Source organism: Ambystoma mexicanum, chromosome 6q, assembly GCF_040938575.1.
Source record: "Ambystoma mexicanum isolate Mex_15411 chromosome 6q, UKY_AmexF1_1, whole genome shotgun sequence".
In the NCBI taxonomy this organism is placed as follows: Eukaryota; Metazoa; Chordata; class Amphibia; order Caudata; family Ambystomatidae; genus Ambystoma; species Ambystoma mexicanum.
The window spans coordinates 1,629,083,754-1,629,101,241 of NC_090937.1; the positions used below are offsets into that span (position 1 = coordinate 1,629,083,754).

Here is a 17,488-nt window from a genome sequence, read left to right on the forward strand (position 1 = left end):
AAGTTGGTACAACTTCTGAACCTAGGTTAGGCTTTTTGAAGGGGTCCTTATAAAGGATTCCCTTAGATCTAGAGGGGCCTCCAAGGTTCCTCACCACCTCTCTTGTGGGAGCAGGTTGGGTCTTAGGCCTCTTGGTTGGAGGGGTTGGGGTTAGGCAATGTACCTGCTTCCCCTTCCTCTTAGATCTACCTTTACCTATTTTAGGAGTTTCCCCCCTAATATTAGGATGGGAGTTGGGGTCTTCAGTAGAAGGTCCAACAGTCCGAAGGTTTTTGGCCTTAGACTTTTCTTTTCTGGTTTTCCACCAGCACTGAGAATTACCAGTTCTCTCAGGTCCAGATAGGGGCCTAGTTGGTCTATCCACCTCTTCCTCAGAAGCAGGGGGGGTCAGAGACTCGGAAACTAGGGGAACAAGGGTGGAGCTTGGTTGGGGCTCCCATGTTCCTAGCATACTATCCTGAAATGTGCCTGGGTTAGAGGTCAACTTACTAACACCAGGGCTTGTAGTGGGGTTCTCAGTAGAGGGTCCCACAGGCTTAGAAGGGTCCTTCAAGGTAGCCTGTCTAGCCAATTTGGTTAAGTTCTGCTTCTCCATACTGGGAGGCCTGGGGGTATGTGACACTACTCCTAGAGTTCTTAGGTCATTCCCCAACAGGACCTTCCCAGGTACCTCAGTCTGAACACTGACAGGGATCCTCACTGTCATGTTGTTACACTGAATGAGGGCTGGTAGAATAGGAACCATTTGGACAGGGCCTCCAGACATTTTAGTGGGACCTTTGGGTGCTTTGGCCACATCCTCAGGTTGAAAGAAGCTTTCATCCACTACTGTTCTGCTGGCCCCAGTGTCTCTCCTGGCAGGAGTATCCTGGCCATTGACAAGAACACTGTCCACATAATACACCTTAGAGTTAACAGGTAGGGAGTTATACACAACCCTATTCTGGGGACTAACCAGACCCATAGGCTCTAAGTTTACAGTTGCTTGAAGACCCAAGGGTTCTTCAGCAAAGAGTTCAAAGTGGGCACTAGCCATCTGTACTTCATCCTCAGGAGTGAAGGCTAAGGAGACTGTGCTGATCCCTGCAGGTTTACCCTTGCACTTGGGATCTCCTTTGATATGGTCAGTACCCTGACAGACATAGCATTGTCCAAATGCTCTCTGGAAGGGTGGCTTGTTCTGACCTCCTTCTGGCTTGTGGCCAGAAGGTACAGTAGTCTGACTCGGTTTCCCATGTGGCTTACCCTGGTTATTTTGCGGTTTGGGGCCCTCTTTGGGATAGGAATTATTAGAATTCTCTTTGGAGTCCTTTTTAGGCTGTTTCTCCCCATCCTTCTTCTGAGTTACCCCAGAATCCTTGTGAGTGGCCCTGTTGGCAACCCACAAGTCAGCAGCCTTAGCTAGCTTCCTAGGATCCAATTCCTGTGAATCAGCCAAGTGCTGTCTGAGCTCAGGAGAGCAGGCATCATAAATTGACTCCAACATAAAGAGATTTCTCATCCCCTCATAAGTGTTCACCTTGTAACCCTTAATCCATCCCTCTAAGTTTTTCAAACATTCACTCACCCAGGTAGCCCAAGGGGTACCATCATGCTTTTTGAGGTTCCTAAACCTCTTAAGATACTGGGAAGGGGTCTTCCCAAACCTAGCTATCAAAGCTAGTTTCACACATTCATAGTCCTTCCTATCCTCCTCCCCCATCTCCATTACCACATCAGTTGCAACAGGGGGAAGCCTAGAGAACAACCAGGTGAGTAAGTCATTTCCTGTGATGTTCTGGAGCCCATGATTATATTCAAACAGAGACAACCAATCCAACACATCCAACTTAGGCTCATACATACCAACCAATTCTTTAGGCATCCGGGGTCTTTTAGGACTGGAACTTCTAGAGGAGCCAGAGAGAGAAACATTCTCAACAGATAATTTCTTCATTTCTAAGTCATACTTGAGCTCCATTTCCCTTAGCCTTAGTTCTTTGTCAGTTTGAGCATTAAGTTTCTTATACTCCAATTCTAGCTTCATTTTCTCCAGTTCAAAGTACTGAGGACTAAATGTGGGACCTGGTAAAGGTCCAGTAGGTACAGCAGGTAGAGCAGGCAGAGGCCTAGGGGGGACAGTTACAACAGCCTCACCCTCCTCTTCTGACTCTTCCTCAGAAACATCAACATTTTGCTCCATGTTAACTTCAACACTGTCATCTACAGTTGCTGGAGTGGTAGGTTCCTCTGAACCATCACCCAGACTTTGGTTAGCTAACAATCTTTCAATCAGCTCCATTTTCTTGCCCTTAGTCAGGAGATCCTTATGTTTACAGAGCACTCTTAAACAATCAGCAGTTTTGGCTGCAAGGGACTCTTGACTATAGCTTTCTATAACTGACATGTTAGAGGTTTTACTTTTACAGTGCTAAGCTTTGTGGTTAGTTGCACTAAGGTATCTAAAGCACAATAAAATGTATACTCAATACAAATCCCACCGCTGTACACCAGTGTTAGGCAGAAACCTGTGCAGTTCCCTTGGGGAACACTGCAAAAGATTTAAGACTACAGGTAGAGCAGTAAACCCCTTTGGTAGCAGTCTGTACCACCCAGATTTACCTGGTAGCTGTGGCTGAGCAGTCAGACTTCTCTCAAGAAGAGTTAGGCAGTATGTAAAGTATACACAATATGTACCAAAACACAATAGCACAAGCAAACACTGACCAGAGCTTGGTTTCAAAAGTATATAGTTATTTATTTAAAATACACATAAGTTAAAAACACTCTAGCAAAAATATAGTAAAAGTACTTCAACACAGTTATAATGAAAGTAGATTCAATCCTTTCTCCTATCTAGACAACTCTAGGTAAAACACCACTTAATTAAAACAGAGGTGAGTGCTTAACGTTAGATGACACTCTAGTAGTTTCCAAGAAAGGGAGAGAAAAAGCAGAAATGGGTTAGACACACCACTCTAAGGTCCAGAGCACTTGCAATAGGCTTACAGAAGAATAAAGTCACAGGTGAGCAAAAGTCACTAGGCAGGGCCCACTCTTAGAGTAGCCGGAGCGAAAATGTGCCCAAGATCACACTGTTAGTTAGAGATTCAAAGTCTTGCAAAGAGTCAAAAAGAGGTTAGAGTGGCTCAGAAAGTTTAGCCAAAGTGTCCCAGGCACTCCCAGGTTCGAAAGCCGGGGACTAAATCTACCCCGTACAGTCGGTAGCAAGGGAAGCCAGGCAGAACACAGTACCTTAAGCGGAAAGGATCCTCCAGCGGTGGCAGTTGTTCCAGGCAGTGGCAGCAGGGCTCGACGTCGGTCAGGGGAGAAGAAGTTCTCGCTGAAGAGCAGAAGAAGAGGGTCGTTGCACTGCCCGGGAAGAAACCAGCCGCGGAGTCCTCCGGTTAAAGGGTTGGTGCCGACTTTCGCGGTATGGGGGTAAAGTGTGGTATTCCGGTTGCCGGGGTGCTTGGCACAGGCAAGGCGGCCACGAGATACCTCAAAGAACGGAAAGAAGGCGAAAACTGGTTGTCCCCACCAGTCAAGGGAAGGAGCCACTCCGTTAAGAGTTCTCCTCGGTCGTCGGGAAAAAGTGGTGAGACGGTTCAGCAGGGCTCCACCGGGTGGTGTCGTCGAAGCAGGTCGGCTCAGCTCTTCCCTCGTCGGATTCTTGGTCCTGTGGCGACTTCTGAAGTCCCAGTCCCCAAAGCCCTGCTTTTATGCAGCAAACCCCCATTCACCCAGCCTAGCTGTCACTCAACCATGCTAAGTGGTGAGCCGGGCGGCTCACCACTTGGGCCAATCAGGACGGAGTGCGACTTGAGTTACCAAGGTAACTCAGTCCAGGGTGCCTAAATCCCCCTCCACCCCTCCTAAGTACCCCAGACAGAGTGGCACCACTTTGGAGGGCTTCTGTGGAGAAGCCCGCCAAAAGTGGAACAAAGGGCTCCACTTTGGGTCAGAGTTACAGAGGCGAACACCAACGCCATTTTAGAATCAAGTTTTGGCAAAAAGTCCCAACCGGAGTTATAAAAATAAATATATAAACCGGTGGTATGTTTAAGGCTACCGTAAATAAATAATTAAATGTGTTAGCCTAAAACAATGGGAAATCCCATAGGGAAATATTCGCGGTCGAATATAAAAAGTAGTTTCCACTGCCACCAGCCAAAACTCGATCAGGGGGGACGGAGACGTGCCCCCTCGACTAACAGACCCTGGGGCAATCGAATTGCCCCAGCCAGTACGTCCACAATATGATGGTTTGTACTGGTTCTGTTCAGGATTCAAGACTAGCAAAGTCTTTGGTGACTTTACATGCCCTGGGAGACAGTAGTCAGTCCCAGGGTATGGAGTCTATGTTGGGGAGTCCCTAGGACACCCCTGGGTCACGGCACAGAGGGTGCTGTGTGACCCACATCACAAAAATACATGAGGCCCTATGGAGTAAAAGACCCCATAGCCCATTCAACACAAGGTTTAACCAAGAAAACACACTTCAACATGTCCAAGAGTGAGGGTAAAAGAGTCTCACTCTTGGCAGGAGAAAAAAATTAAACCCCAGAAATCCAGCAAAGCTGCTGGGGGACTCACTAGGTAGGGAAATTCAGCCTAAACAGAGAATTCTCCCTAACAGCCTATTAGAGTGAGGTTTCAGGATCTCTCTCATCCTGTAAACCAACATACTGAAGAAGGTGAAACGTGTGGCTGCGCTCCTCACATGCTGAAGCAGCAGCAGCCCTTTCCCTGAAGCAAAGTTCCTTCATTCCTCCCTCCCATAACCCTTAGCAGGGGATTTATGGTAATTGAGTTGAGTTTCCAAACTGGCCCTTCCTTCCTTCCTTCCCATATCTGCCAGCTCGAGAAGGCTTGTTTTGTTGCACCTGGGAAGTAAAGTATCTATTTGCGAGAGAGAGAGAATGAGAGAGAGAGACAGAGAGAGAGAGACAGAGAGAGAAGGGGAAGAGGTGTTGGCAGTTAGGGTGTGAGCTAGAGAAATGAGGCCTGTCTGCAAAAGGCCATGGGATGGGAGTGCGTGGTTGCAGGTTGTTTGGCTTTGTAAGGCCTACTGCCCGCTTCACTCGAAACTGGGTCTAGGGTTGTCGGTTTGTAGGCTGTAAAAGCCCAGAAAAGCTCTTGTTCTCCAACCAGCAGAGTGGCGCAGCGGAAGCGTGCTGGGCCCATAACCCAGAGGTCGATGGATCGAAACCATCCTCTGCTAACTTTTTCAAATTATGTTTTTGTGTCATGGCATTAGGGCACAAAGAGCTGTAAGTGCCTGGATGCAATGTCATTCCTTGAACTTGCTGCCTCGTTCCACTCTTGCGCTAAATAGGAGAGGGTCCCAGCCCAGCCAACAAAATGTACTGTTCAATCAAACCAAACTTAAAACCAAGCTCCTTTTTTAAGGGGTCCCGGGGAAATGTTGGGCTGACCGGCAAGACCTCATGATGCGAACTGCTTCTGCGTCAAACGCAAGCTTTTTTCATTCCCAGCCAATGACTTATTCTTATTTCTAAGGGCCGCTCCATCAGATAGCCCAGACAGGCAGGCGTTGGTGGTATAGTGGTGAGCATAGCTGCCTTCCAAGCATTTGACCCGGGTTCGATTCCCGGCCAACGCAGATCAAATCTTTAAATTGTTCAAAATGCATTTTTTGGAAATCAGACTCATGCTGAAAGCAAAGCTGACACACTTTTCGTGAAAATCAAAACCCCATCCAGGAAAGGTTCTTGCATCCTAGTTTCTGCAACTGTCTATCGGTGAGGGGATTGAAGCGAGCAGGGCTCCTGGCCCCTCCCCGACAAAGGCCTGACAAAGGCCTATTCGCCTTGCCCTGACGGGCCTTGGTCCCAGCAGGCCACCGAGCACAGCACCTCAGCCTATTAGAGTGAGGTTTCAGGATCTCTCTCATCCTGTAAACCAACATACTGAAGAAGGTGAAACGTGTGGCTGCGCTCCTCACATGCTGAAGCAGCAGCAGCCCTTTCCCTGAAGCAAAGTTCCTTCATTCCTCCCTCCCATAACCCTTAGCAGGGGATTTATGGTAATTGAGTTGAGTTTCCAAACTGGCCCTTCCTTCCTTCCTTCCCATATCTGCCAGCTCGAGAAGGCTTGTTTTGTTGCACCTGGGAAGTAAAGTATCTATTTGCGAGAGAGAGAGAATGAGAGAGAGAGACAGAGAGAGAGAGACAGAGAGAGAAGGGGAAGGGGTGTTGGCAGTTAGGGTGTGAGCTAGAGAAATGAGGCCTGTCTGCAAAAGGCCATGGGATGGGAGTGCGTGGTTGCAGGTTGTTTGGCTTTGTAAGGCCTACTGCCCGCTTCACTCGAAAATGGGTCTAGGGTTGTCGGTTTGTAGGCTGTAAAAGCCCAGAAAAGCTTTTGTTCTCCAACCAGCAGAGTGGCGCAGCGGAAGCGTGCTGGGCCCATAACCCAGAGGTCGATGGATCGAAACCATCCTCTGCTAACTTTTTTCAAATTATGTTTTTGTGTCATGGCATTAGGGCACAAAGAGCTGTAAGTGCCTGGATGCAATGTCATTCCTTGAACTTGCTGCCTCGTTCCACTCTTGCGCTAAATAGGAGAGGGTCCCAGCCCAGCCAACAAAATGTACTGTTCAATCAAACCAAACTTAAAACCAAGCTCCTTTTTTAAGGGGTCCCGGGGAAATGTTGGGCTGACCGGCAAGACCTCATGATGCGAACTGCTTCTGCGTCAAACGCAAGCTTTTTTCATTCCCAGCCAATGACTTATTCTTATTTCTAAGGGCCGCTCCATCAGATAGCCCAGACAGGCAGGCGTTGGTGGTATAGTGGTGAGCATAGCTGCCTTCCAAGCAGTTGACCCGGGTTCGATTCCCGGCCAAAAAATTGTTCAAAATGCATTTTTTGGAAATCAGACTCATGCTGAAAGCAAAGCTGACACACTTTTCGTGAAAATCAAAACCCCATCCAGGAAAGGTTCTTGCATCCTAGTTTCTGCAACTGTCTATCGGTGAGGGGATTGAAGCGAGCAGGGCTCCTGGCCCCTCCCCGACAAAGCCCGGACGAAGGCCTGACAAAGGCCTATTCGCCTTGCCCTGACGGGCCTTGGTCCCAGCAGGCCACCGAGCACAGCACCTCAGCCTATTAGAGTGAGGTTTCAGGATCTCTCTCATCCTGTAAACCAACATACTGAAGAAGGTGAAACGTGTGGCTGCGCTCCTCACATGCTGAAGCAGCAGCAGCCCTTTCCCTGAAGCAAAGTTCCTTCATTCCTCCCTCCCATAACCCTTAGCAGGGGATTTATGGTAATTGAGTTGAGTTTCCAAACTGGCCCTTCCTTCCTTCCTTCCCATATCTGCCAGCTCGAGAAGGCTTGTTTTGTTGCACCTGGGAAGTAAAGTATCTATTTGCGAGAGAGAGAGAATGAGAGAGAGAGACAGAGAGAGAGAGACAGAGAGAGAAGGGGAAGGGGTGTTGGCAGTTAGGGTGTGAGCTAGAGAAATGAGGCCTGTCTGCAAAAGGCCATGGGATGGGAGTGCGTGGTTGCAGGTTGTTTGGCTTTGTAAGGCCTACTGCCCGCTTCACTCGAAACTGGGTCTAGGGTTGTCGGTTTGTAGGCTGTAAAAGCCCAGAAAAGCTCTTGTTCTCCAACCAGCAGAGTGGCGCAGCGGAAGCGTGCTGGGCCCATAACCCAGAGGTCGATGGATCGAAACCATCCTCTGCTAACTTTTTTCAAATTATGTTTTTGTGTCATGGCATTAGGGCACAAAGAGCTGTAAGTGCCTGGATGCAATGTCATTCCTTGAACTTGCTGCCTCGTTCCACTCTTGCGCTAAATAGGAGAGGGTCCCAGCCCAGCCAACAAAATGTACTGTTCAATCAAACCAAACTTAAAACCAAGCTCCTTTTTTAAGGGGTCCCGGGGAAATGTTGGGCTGACCGGCAAGACCTCATGATGCGAACTGCTTCTGCGTCAAACGCAAGCTTTTTTCATTCCCAGCCAATGACTTATTCTTATTTCTAAGGGCCGCTCCATCAGATAGCCCAGACAGGCAGGCGTTGGTGGTATAGTGGTGAGCATAGCTGCCTTCCAAGCAGTTGACCCGGGTTCGATTCCCGGCCAACGCAGATCAAATCTTTAAATTGTTCAAAATGCATTTTTTGGAAATCAGACTCATGCTGAAAGCAAAGCTGACACACTTTTCGTGAAAATCAAAACCCCATCCAGGAAAGGTTCTTGCATCCTAGTTTCTGCAACTGTCTATCGGTGAGGGGATTGAAGCGAGCAGGGCTCCTGGCCCCTCCCCGACAAAGCCCGGACGAAGGCCTGACAAAGGCCTATTCGCCTTGCCCTGACGGGCCTTGGTCCCAGCAGGCCACCGAGCACAGCACCTCAGCCTATTAGAGTGAGGTTTCAGGATCTCTCTCATCCTGTAAACCAACATACTGAAGAAGGTGAAACGTGTGGCTGCGCTCCTCACATGCTGAAGCAGCAGCAGCCCTTTCCCTGAAGCAAAGTTCCTTCATTCCTCCCTCCCATAACCCTTAGCAGGGGATTTATGGTAATTGAGTTGAGTTTCCAAACTGGCCCTTCCTTCCTTCCTTCCCATATCTGCCAGCTCGAGAAGGCTTGTTTTGTTGCACCTGGGAAGTAAAGTATCTATTTGCGAGAAAGAGAGAATGAGAGAGAGAGACAGAGAGAGAGAGACAGAGAGAGAAGGGGAAGGGGTGTTGGCAGTTAGGGTGTGAGCTAGAGAAATGAGGCCTGTCTGCAAAAGGCCATGGGATGGGAGTGCGTGGTTGCAGGTTGTTTGGCTTTGTAAGGCCTACTGCCCGCTTCACTCGAAACTGGGTCTAGGGTTGTCGGTTTGTAGGCTGTAAAAGCCCAGAAAAGCTCTTGTTCTCCAACCAGCAGAGTGGCGCAGCGGAAGCGTGCTGGGCCCATAACCCAGAGGTCGATGGATCGAAACCATCCTCTGCTAACTTTTTTCAAATTATGTTTTTGTGTCATGGCATTAGGGCACAAAGAGCTGTAAGTGCCTGGATGCAATGTCATTCCTTGAACTTGCTGCCTCGTTCCACTCTTGCGCTAAATAGGAGAGGGTCCCAGCCCAGCCAACAAAATGTACTGTTCAATCAAACCAAACTTAAAACCAAGCTCCTTTTTTAAGGGGTCCCGGGGAAATGTTGGGCTGACCGGCAAGACCTCATGATGCAAACTGCTTCTGCGTCAAACGCAAGCTTTTTTCATTCCCAGCCAATGACTTATTCTTATTTCTAAGGGCCGCTCCATCAGATAGCCCAGACAGGCAGGCGTTGGTGGTATAGTGGTGAGCATAGCTGCCTTCCAAGCAGTTGACCCGGGTTCGATTCCCGGCCAACGCAGATCAAATCTTTAAATTGTTCAAAATGCATTTTTTGGAAATCAGACTCATGCTGAAAGCAAAGTTGACACACTTTTCGTGAAAATCAAAACCCCATCCAGGAAAGGTTCTTGCATCCTAGTTTCTGCAACTGTCTATCGGTGAGGGGATTGAAGCGAGCAGGGCTCCTGGCCCCTCCCCGACAAAGCCCTGACGAAGGCCTGACAAAGGCCTATTCGCCTTGCCCTGACGGGCCTTGGTCCCAGCAGGCCACCGAGCACAGCACCTCAGCCTATTAGAGTGAGGTTTCAGGATCTCTCTCATCCTGTAAACCAACATACTGAAGAAGGTGAAACGTGTGGCTGCGCTCCTCACATGCTGAAGCAGCAGCAGCCCTTTCCCTGAAGCAAAGTTCCTTCATTCCTCCCTCCCATAACCCTTAGCAGGGGATTTATGGTAATTGAGTTGAGTTTCCAAACTGGCCCTTCCTTCCTTCCTTCCCATATCTGCCAGCTCGAGAAGGCTTGTTTTGTTGCACCTGGGAAGTAAAGTATCTATTTGCGAGAGAGAGAGAATGAGAGAGAGAGACAGAGAGAGAGAGACAGAGAGAGAAGGGGAAGGGGTGTTGGCAGTTAGGGTGTGAGCTAGAGAAATGAGGCCTGTCTGCAAAAGGCCATGGGATGGGAGTGCGTGGTTGCAGGTTGTTTGGCTTTGTAAGGCCTACTGCCCGCTTCACTCGAAACTGGGTCTAGGGTTGTCGGTTTGTAGGCTGTAAAAGCCCAGAAAAGCTCTTGTTCTCCAACCAGCAGAGTGGCGCAGCGGAAGCGTGCTGGGCCCATAACCCAGAGGTCGATGGATCGAAACCATCCTCTGCTAACTTTTTTCAAATTATGTTTTTGTGTCATGGCATTAGGGCACAAAGAGCTGTAAGTGCCTGGATGCAATGTCATTCCTTGAACTTGCTGCCTCGTTCCACTCTTGCGCTAAATAGGAGAGGGTCCCAGCCCAGCCAACAAAATGTACTGTTCAATCAAACCAAACTTAAAACCAAGCTCCTTTTTTAAGGGGTCCCGGGGAAATGTTGGGCTGACCGGCAAGACCTCATGATGCGAACTGCTTCTGCGTCAAACGCAAGCTTTTTTCATTCCCAGCCAATGACTTATTCTTATTTCTAAAGGCCGCTCCATCAGAAAGCCCAGACAGGCAGGCGTTGGTGGTATAGTGGTGAGCATAGCTGCCTTCCAAGCAGTTGACCCGGGTTCGATTCCCGGCCAACGCAGATCAAATCTTTAAATTGTTCAAAATGCATTTTTTGGAAATCAGACTCATGCTGAAAGCAAAGCTGACACACTTTTCGTGAAAATCAAAACCCCATCCAGGAAAGGTTCTTGCATCCTAGTTTCTGCAACTGTCTATCGGTGAGGGGATTGAAGCGAGCAGGGCTCCTGGCCCCTCCCCGACAAAGCCCTGACGAAGGCCTGACAAAGGCCTATTCGCCTTGCCCTGACGGGCCTTGGTCCCAGCAGGCCACCGAGCACAGCACCTCAGCCTATTAGAGTGAGGTTTCAGGATCTCTCTCATCCTGTAAACCAACATACTGAAGAAGGTGAAACGTGTGGCTGCGCTCCTCACATGCTGAAGCAGCAGCAGCCCTTTCCCTGAAGCAAAGTTCCTTCATTCCTCCCTCCCATAACCCTTAGCAGGGGATTTATGGTAATTGAGTTGAGTTTCCAAACTGGCCCTTCCTTCCTTCCTTCCCATATCTGCCAGCTCGAGAAGGCTTGTTTTGTTGCACCTGGGAAGTAAAGTATCTATTTGCGAGAGAGAGAGAATGAGAGAGAGAGACAGAGAGAGAGAGACAGAGAGAGAAGGGGAAGGGGTGTTGGCAGTTAGGGTGTGAGCTAGAGAAATGAGGCCTGTCTGCAAAAGGCCATGGGATGGGAGTGCGTGGTTGCAGGTTGTTTGGCTTTGTAAGGCCTACTGCCCGCTTCACTCGAAACTGGGTCTAGGGTTGTCGGTTTGTAGGCTGTAAAAGCCCAGAAAAGCTCTTGTTCTCCAACCAGCAGAGTGGCGCAGCGGAAGCGTGCTGGGCCCATAACCCAGAGGTCGATGGATCGAAACCATCCTCTGCTAACTTTTTTCAAATTATGTTTTTGTGTCATGGCATTAGGGCACAAAGAGCTGTAAGTGCCTGGATGCAATGTCATTCCTTGAACTTGCTGCCTCGTTCCACTCTTGCGCTAAATAGGAGAGGGTCCCAGCCCAGCCAACAAAATGTACTGTTCAATCAAACCAAACTTAAAACCAAGCTCCTTTTTTAAGGGGTCCCGGGGAAATGTTGGGCTGACCGGCAAGACCTCATGATGCGAACTGCTTCTGCGTCAAACGCAAGCTTTTTTCATTCCCAGCCAATGACTTATTCTTATTTCTAAGGGCCGCTCCATCAGATAGCCCAGACAGGCAGGCGTTGGTGGTATAGTGGTGAGCATTGCTGCCTTCCAAGCAGTTGACCCGGGTTCGATTCCCGGCCAACGCAGATCAAATCTTTAAATTGTTCAAAATGCATTTTTTGGAAATCAGACTCATGCTGAAAGCAAAGCTGACACACTTTTCGTGAAAATCAAAACCCCATCCAGGAAAGGTTCTTGCATCCTAGTTTCTGCAACTGTCTATCGGTGAGGGGATTGAAGCGAGCAGGGCTCCTGGCCCCTCCCCGACAAAGCCCTGACGAAGGCCTGACAAAGGCCTATTCGCCTTGCCCTGACGGGCCTTGGTCCCAGCAGGCCACCGAGCACAGCACCTCAGCCTATTAGAGTGAGGTTTCAGGATCTCTCTCATCCTGTAAACCAACATACTGAAGAAGGTGAAACGTGTGGCTGCGCTCCTCACATGCTGAAGCAGCAGCAGCCCTTTCCCTGAAGCAAAGTTCCTTCATTCCTCCCTCCCATAACCCTTAGCAGGGGATTTATGGTAATTGAGTTGAGTTTCCAAACTGGCCCTTCCTTCCTTCCTTCCAATATCTGCCAGCTCGAGAAGGCTTGTTTTGTTGCACCTGGGAAGTAAAGTATCTATTTGCGAGAGAGAGAGAATGAGAGAGAGAGACAGAGAGAGAGAGACAGAGAGAGAAGGGGAAGAGGTGTTGGCAGTTAGGGTGTGAGCTAGAGAAATGAGGCCTGTCTGCAAAAGGCCATGGGATGGGAGTGCGTGGTTGCAGGTTGTTTGGCTTTGTAAGGCCTACTGCCCGCTTCACTCGAAACTGGGTCTAGGGTTGTCGGTTTGTAGGCTGTAAAAGCCCAGAAAAGCTCTTGTTCTCCAACCAGCAGAGTGGCGCAGCGGAAGCGTGCTGGGCCCATAACCCAGAGGTCGATGGATCGAAACCATCCTCTGCTAACTTTTTTCAAATTATGTTTTTGTGTCATGGCATTAGGGCACAAAGAGCTGTAAGTGCCTGGATGCAATGTCATTCCTTGAACTTGCTGCCTCGTTCCACTCTTGCGCTAAATAGGAGAGGGTCCCAGCCCAGCCAACAAAATGTACTGTTCAATCAAACCAAACTTAAAACCAAGCTCCTTTTTTAAGGGGTCCCGGGGAAATGTTGGGCTGACCGGCAAGACCTCATGATGCGAACTGCTTCTGCGTCAAACGCAAGCTTTTTTCATTCCCAGCCAATGACTTATTCTTATTTCTAAGGGCCGCTCCATCAGATAGCCCAGACAGGCAGGCGTTGGTGGTATAGTGGTGAGCATAGCTGCCTTCCAAGCATTTGACCCGGGTTCGATTCCCGGCCAACGCAGATCAAATCTTTAAATTGTTCAAAATGCATTTTTTGGAAATCAGACTCATGCTGAAAGCAAAGCTGACACACTTTTCGTGAAAATCAAAACCCCATCCAGGAAAGGTTCTTGCATCCTAGTTTCTGCAACTGTCTATCGGTGAGGGGATTGAAGCGAGCAGGGCTCCTGGCCCCTCCCCGACAAAGGCCTGACAAAGGCCTATTCGCCTTGCCCTGACGGGCCTTGGTCCCAGCAGGCCACCGAGCACAGCACCTCAGCCTATTAGAGTGAGGTTTCAGGATCTCTCTCATCCTGTAAACCAACATACTGAAGAAGGTGAAACGTGTGGCTGCGCTCCTCACATGCTGAAGCAGCAGCAGCCCTTTCCCTGAAGCAAAGTTCCTTCATTCCTCCCTCCCATAACCCTTAGCAGGGGATTTATGGTAATTGAGTTGAGTTTCCAAACTGGCCCTTCCTTCCTTCCTTCCCATATCTGCCAGCTCGAGAAGGCTTGTTTTGTTGCACCTGGGAAGTAAAGTATCTATTTGCGAGAGAGAGAGAATGAGAGAGAGAGACAGAGAGAGAGAGACAGAGAGAGAAGGGGAAGGGGTGTTGGCAGTTAGGGTGTGAGCTAGAGAAATGAGGCCTGTCTGCAAAAGGCCATGGGATGGGAATGCGTGGTTGCAGGTTGTTTGGCTTTGTAAGGCCTACTGCCCGCTTCACTCGAAAATGGGTCTAGGGTTGTCGGTTTGTAGGATGTAAAAGCCCAGAAAAGCTTTTGTTCTCCAACCAGCAGAGTGGCGCAGCGGAAGCGTGCTGGGCCCATAACCCAGAGGTCGATGGATCAAAACCATCCTCTGCTAACTTTTTTCAAATTATGTTTTTGTGTCATGGCATTAGGGCACAAAGAGCTGTAAGTGCCTGGATGCAATGTCATTCCTTGAACTTGCTGCCTCGTTCCACTCTTGCGCTAAATAGGAGAGGGTCCCAGCCCAGCCAACAAAATGCACTGTTCAATCAAACCAAACTTAAAACCAAGCTCCTTTTTTAAGGGGTCCCGGGGAAATGTTGGGCTGACCGGCAAGACCTCATGATGCGAACTGCTTCTGCGTCAAACGCAAGCTTTTTTCATTCCCAGCCAATGACTTATTCTTATTTCTAAGGGCCGCTCCATCAGATAGCCCAGACAAGCAGGCGTTGGTGGTATAGTGGTGAGCATAGCTGCCTTCCAAGCAGTTGACCCGGGTTCGATTCCCGGCCAACGCAGATCAAATCTTTAAATTGTTCAAAATGCATTTTTTGGAAATCAGACTCATGCTGAAAGCAAAGCTGACACACTTTTCGTGAAAATCAAAACCCCATCCAGGAAAGGTTCTTGCATCCTAGTTTCTGCAACTGTCTATCGGTGAGGGGATTGAAGCGAGCAGGGCTCCTGGCCCCTCCCCGACAAAGCCCTGACGAAGGCCTGACAAAGGCCTATTCGCCTTGCCCTGACGGGCCTTGGTCCCAGCAGGCCACCGAGCACAGCACCTCAGCCTATTAGAGTGAGGTTTCAGGATCTCTCTCATCCTGTAAACCAACATACTGAAGAAGGTGAAACGTGTGGCTGCGCTCCTCACATGCTGAAGCAGCAGCAGCCCTTTCCCTGAAGCAAAGTTCCTTCATTCCTCCCTCCCATAACCCTTAGCAGGGGATTTATGGTAATTGAGTTGAGTTTCCAAACTGGCCCTTCCTTCCTTCCTTCCCATATCTGCCAGCTCGAGAAGGCTTGTTTTGTTGCACCTGGGAAGTAAAGTATCTATTTGCGAGAGAGAGAGAATGAGAGAGAGAGACAGAGAGAGAGAGACAGAGAGAGAAGGGGAAGGGGTGTTGGCAGTTAGGGTGTGAGCTAGAGAAATGAGGCCTGTCTGCAAAAGGCCATGGGATGGGAGTGCGTGGTTGCAGGTTGTTTGGCTTTGTAAGGCCTACTGCCCGCTTCACTCGAAACTGGGTCTAGGGTTGTCGGTTTGTAGGCTGTAAAAGCCCAGAAAAGCTCTTGTTCTCCAACCAGCAGAGTGGCGCAGCGGAAGCGTGCTGGGCCCATAACCCAGAGGTCGATGGATCGAAACCATCCTCTGCTAACTTTTTTCAAATTATGTTTTTGTGTCATGGCATTAGGGCACAAAGAGCTGTAAGTGCCTGGATGCAATGTCATTCCTTGAACTTGCTGCCTCGTTCCACTCTTGCGCTAAATAGGAGAGGGTCCCAGCCCAGCCAACAAAATGTACTGTTCAATCAAACCAAACTTAAAACCAAGCTCCTTTTTTAAGGGGTCCCGGGGAAATGTTGGGCTGACCGGCAAGACCTCATGATGCGAACTGCTTCTGCGTCAAACGCAAGCTTTTTTCATTCCCAGCCAATGACTTATTCTTATTTCTAAGGGCCGCTCCATCAGATAGCCCAGACAGGCAGGCGTTGGTGGTATAGTGGTGAGCATAGCTGCCTTCCAAGCAGTTGACCCGGGTTCGATTCCCGGCCAACGCAGATCAAATCTTTAAATTGTTCAAAATGCATTTTTTGGAAATCAGACTCATGCTGAAAGCAAAGCTGACACACTTTTCGTGAAAATCAAAACCCCATCCAGGAAAGGTTCTTGCATCCTAGTTTCTGCAACTGTCTATCGGTGAGGGGATTGAAGCGAGCAGGGCTCCTGGCCCCTCCCCGACAAAGCCCGGACGAAGGCCTGACAAAGGCCTATTCGCCTTGCCCTGACGGGCCTTGGTCCCAGCAGGCCACCGAGCACAGCACCTCAGCCTATTAGAGTGAGGTTTCAGGATCTCTCTCATCCTGTAAACCAACATACTGAAGAAGGTGAAACGTGTGGCTGCGCTCCTCACATGCTGAAGCAGCAGCAGCCCTTTCCCTGAAGCAAAGTTCCTTCATTCCTCCCTCCCATAACCCTTAGCAGGGGATTTATGGTAATTGAGTTGAGTTTCCAAACTGGCCCTTCCTTCCTTCCTTCCCATATCTGCCAGCTCGAGAAGGCTTGTTTTGTTGCACCTGGGAAGTAAAGTATCTATTTGCGAGAAAGAGAGAATGAGAGAGAGAGACAGAGAGAGAGAGACAGAGAGAGAAGGGGAAGGGGTGTTGGCAGTTAGGGTGTGAGCTAGAGAAATGAGGCCTGTCTGCAAAAGGCCATGGGATGGGAGTGCGTGGTTGCAGGTTGTTTGGCTTTGTAAGGCCTACTGCCCGCTTCACTCGAAAATGGGTCTAGGGTTGTCGGTTTGTAGGCTGTAAAAGCCCAGAAAAGCTTTTGTTCTCCAACTAGCAGAGTGGCGCAGCGGAAGGGTGCTGGGCCCATAACCCAGAGGTCGATGGATCGAAACCATCCTCTGCTAACTTTTTTCAAATTATGTTTTTGTGTCATGGCATTAGGGCACAAAGAGCTGTAAGTGCCTGGATGCAATGTCATTCCTTGAACTTGCTGCCTCGTTCCACTCTTGCGCTAAATAGGAGAGGGTCCCAGCCCAGCCAACAAAATGCACTGTTCAATCAAACCAAACTTAAAACCAAGCTCCTTTTTTAAGGGGTCCCGGGGAAATGTTGGGCTGACCGGCAAGACCTCATGATGCGAACTGCTTCTGCGTCAAACGCAAGCTTTTTTCATTCCCAGCCAATGACTTATTCTTATTTCTAAAGGCCGCTCCATCAGATAGCCCAGACAGGCAGGCGTTGGTGGTATAGTGGTGAGCATAGCTGCCTTCCAAGCAGTTGACCCGGGTTCGATTCCCGGCCAACGCAGATCAAATCTTTAAATTGTTCAAAATGCATTTTTTGGAAATCAGACTCATGCTGAAAGCAAAGCTGACACACTTTTCGTGAAAATCAAAACCCCATCCAGGAAAGGTTCTTGCATCCTAGTTTCTGCAACTGTCTATCGGTGAGGGGATTGAAGCGAGCAGGGCTCCTGGCCCCTCCCCGACAAAGCCCTGACGAAGGCCTGACAAAGGCCTATTCGCCTTGCCCTGACGGGCCTTGGTCCCAGCAGGCCACCGAGCACAGCACCTCAGCCTATTAGAGTGAGGTTTCAGGATCTCTCTCATCCTGTAAACCAACATACTGAAGAAGGTGAAACGTGTGGCTGCGCTCCTCACATGCTGAAGCAGCAGCAGCCCTTTCCCTGAAGCAAAGTTCCTTCATTCCTCCCTCCCATAACCCTTAGCAGGGGATTTATGGTAATTGAGTTGAGTTTCCAAACTGGCCCTTCCTTCCTTCCTTCCCATATCTGCCAGCTCGAGAAGGCTTGTTTTGTTGCACCTGGGAAGTAAAGTATCTATTTGCGAGAGAGAGAGAATGAGAGAGAGAGACAGAGAGAGAGAGACAGAGAGAGAAGGGGAAGGGGTGTTGG

The 17,488-nt window shown here is 49.3% G+C and overlaps 6 non-coding genes across 6 annotated transcripts; all 6 read left to right on the forward strand.

The window, feature by feature from the left end:
* The first annotated feature begins 8,021 nt into the window (after window positions 1-8,021).
* Window positions 8,022-8,093, forward strand: TRNAG-UCC (transfer RNA glycine (anticodon UCC)). The gene has a single exon. It is a non-coding gene; the product is annotated as a tRNA-Gly (tRNA).
* A 1,185-nt stretch (window positions 8,094-9,278) lies between these two features.
* On the forward strand, window positions 9,279-9,350 carry TRNAG-UCC (transfer RNA glycine (anticodon UCC)). Its single transcript has one exon. It is a non-coding gene; the product is annotated as a tRNA-Gly (tRNA).
* Window positions 9,351-10,535: 1,185 nt separating this feature from the next.
* On the forward strand, window positions 10,536-10,607 carry TRNAG-UCC (transfer RNA glycine (anticodon UCC)). Its single transcript has one exon. It is a non-coding gene; the product is annotated as a tRNA-Gly (tRNA).
* Window positions 10,608-14,295: 3,688 nt separating this feature from the next.
* Window positions 14,296-14,367, forward strand: TRNAG-UCC (transfer RNA glycine (anticodon UCC)). Its single transcript has one exon. It is a non-coding gene; the product is annotated as a tRNA-Gly (tRNA).
* A 1,185-nt stretch (window positions 14,368-15,552) lies between these two features.
* Window positions 15,553-15,624, forward strand: TRNAG-UCC (transfer RNA glycine (anticodon UCC)). Its single transcript has one exon. It is a non-coding gene; the product is annotated as a tRNA-Gly (tRNA).
* Window positions 15,625-16,809: 1,185 nt separating this feature from the next.
* Window positions 16,810-16,881, forward strand: TRNAG-UCC (transfer RNA glycine (anticodon UCC)). The gene has a single exon. It is a non-coding gene; the product is annotated as a tRNA-Gly (tRNA).
* Window positions 16,882-17,488: the final 607 nt, after the last annotated feature.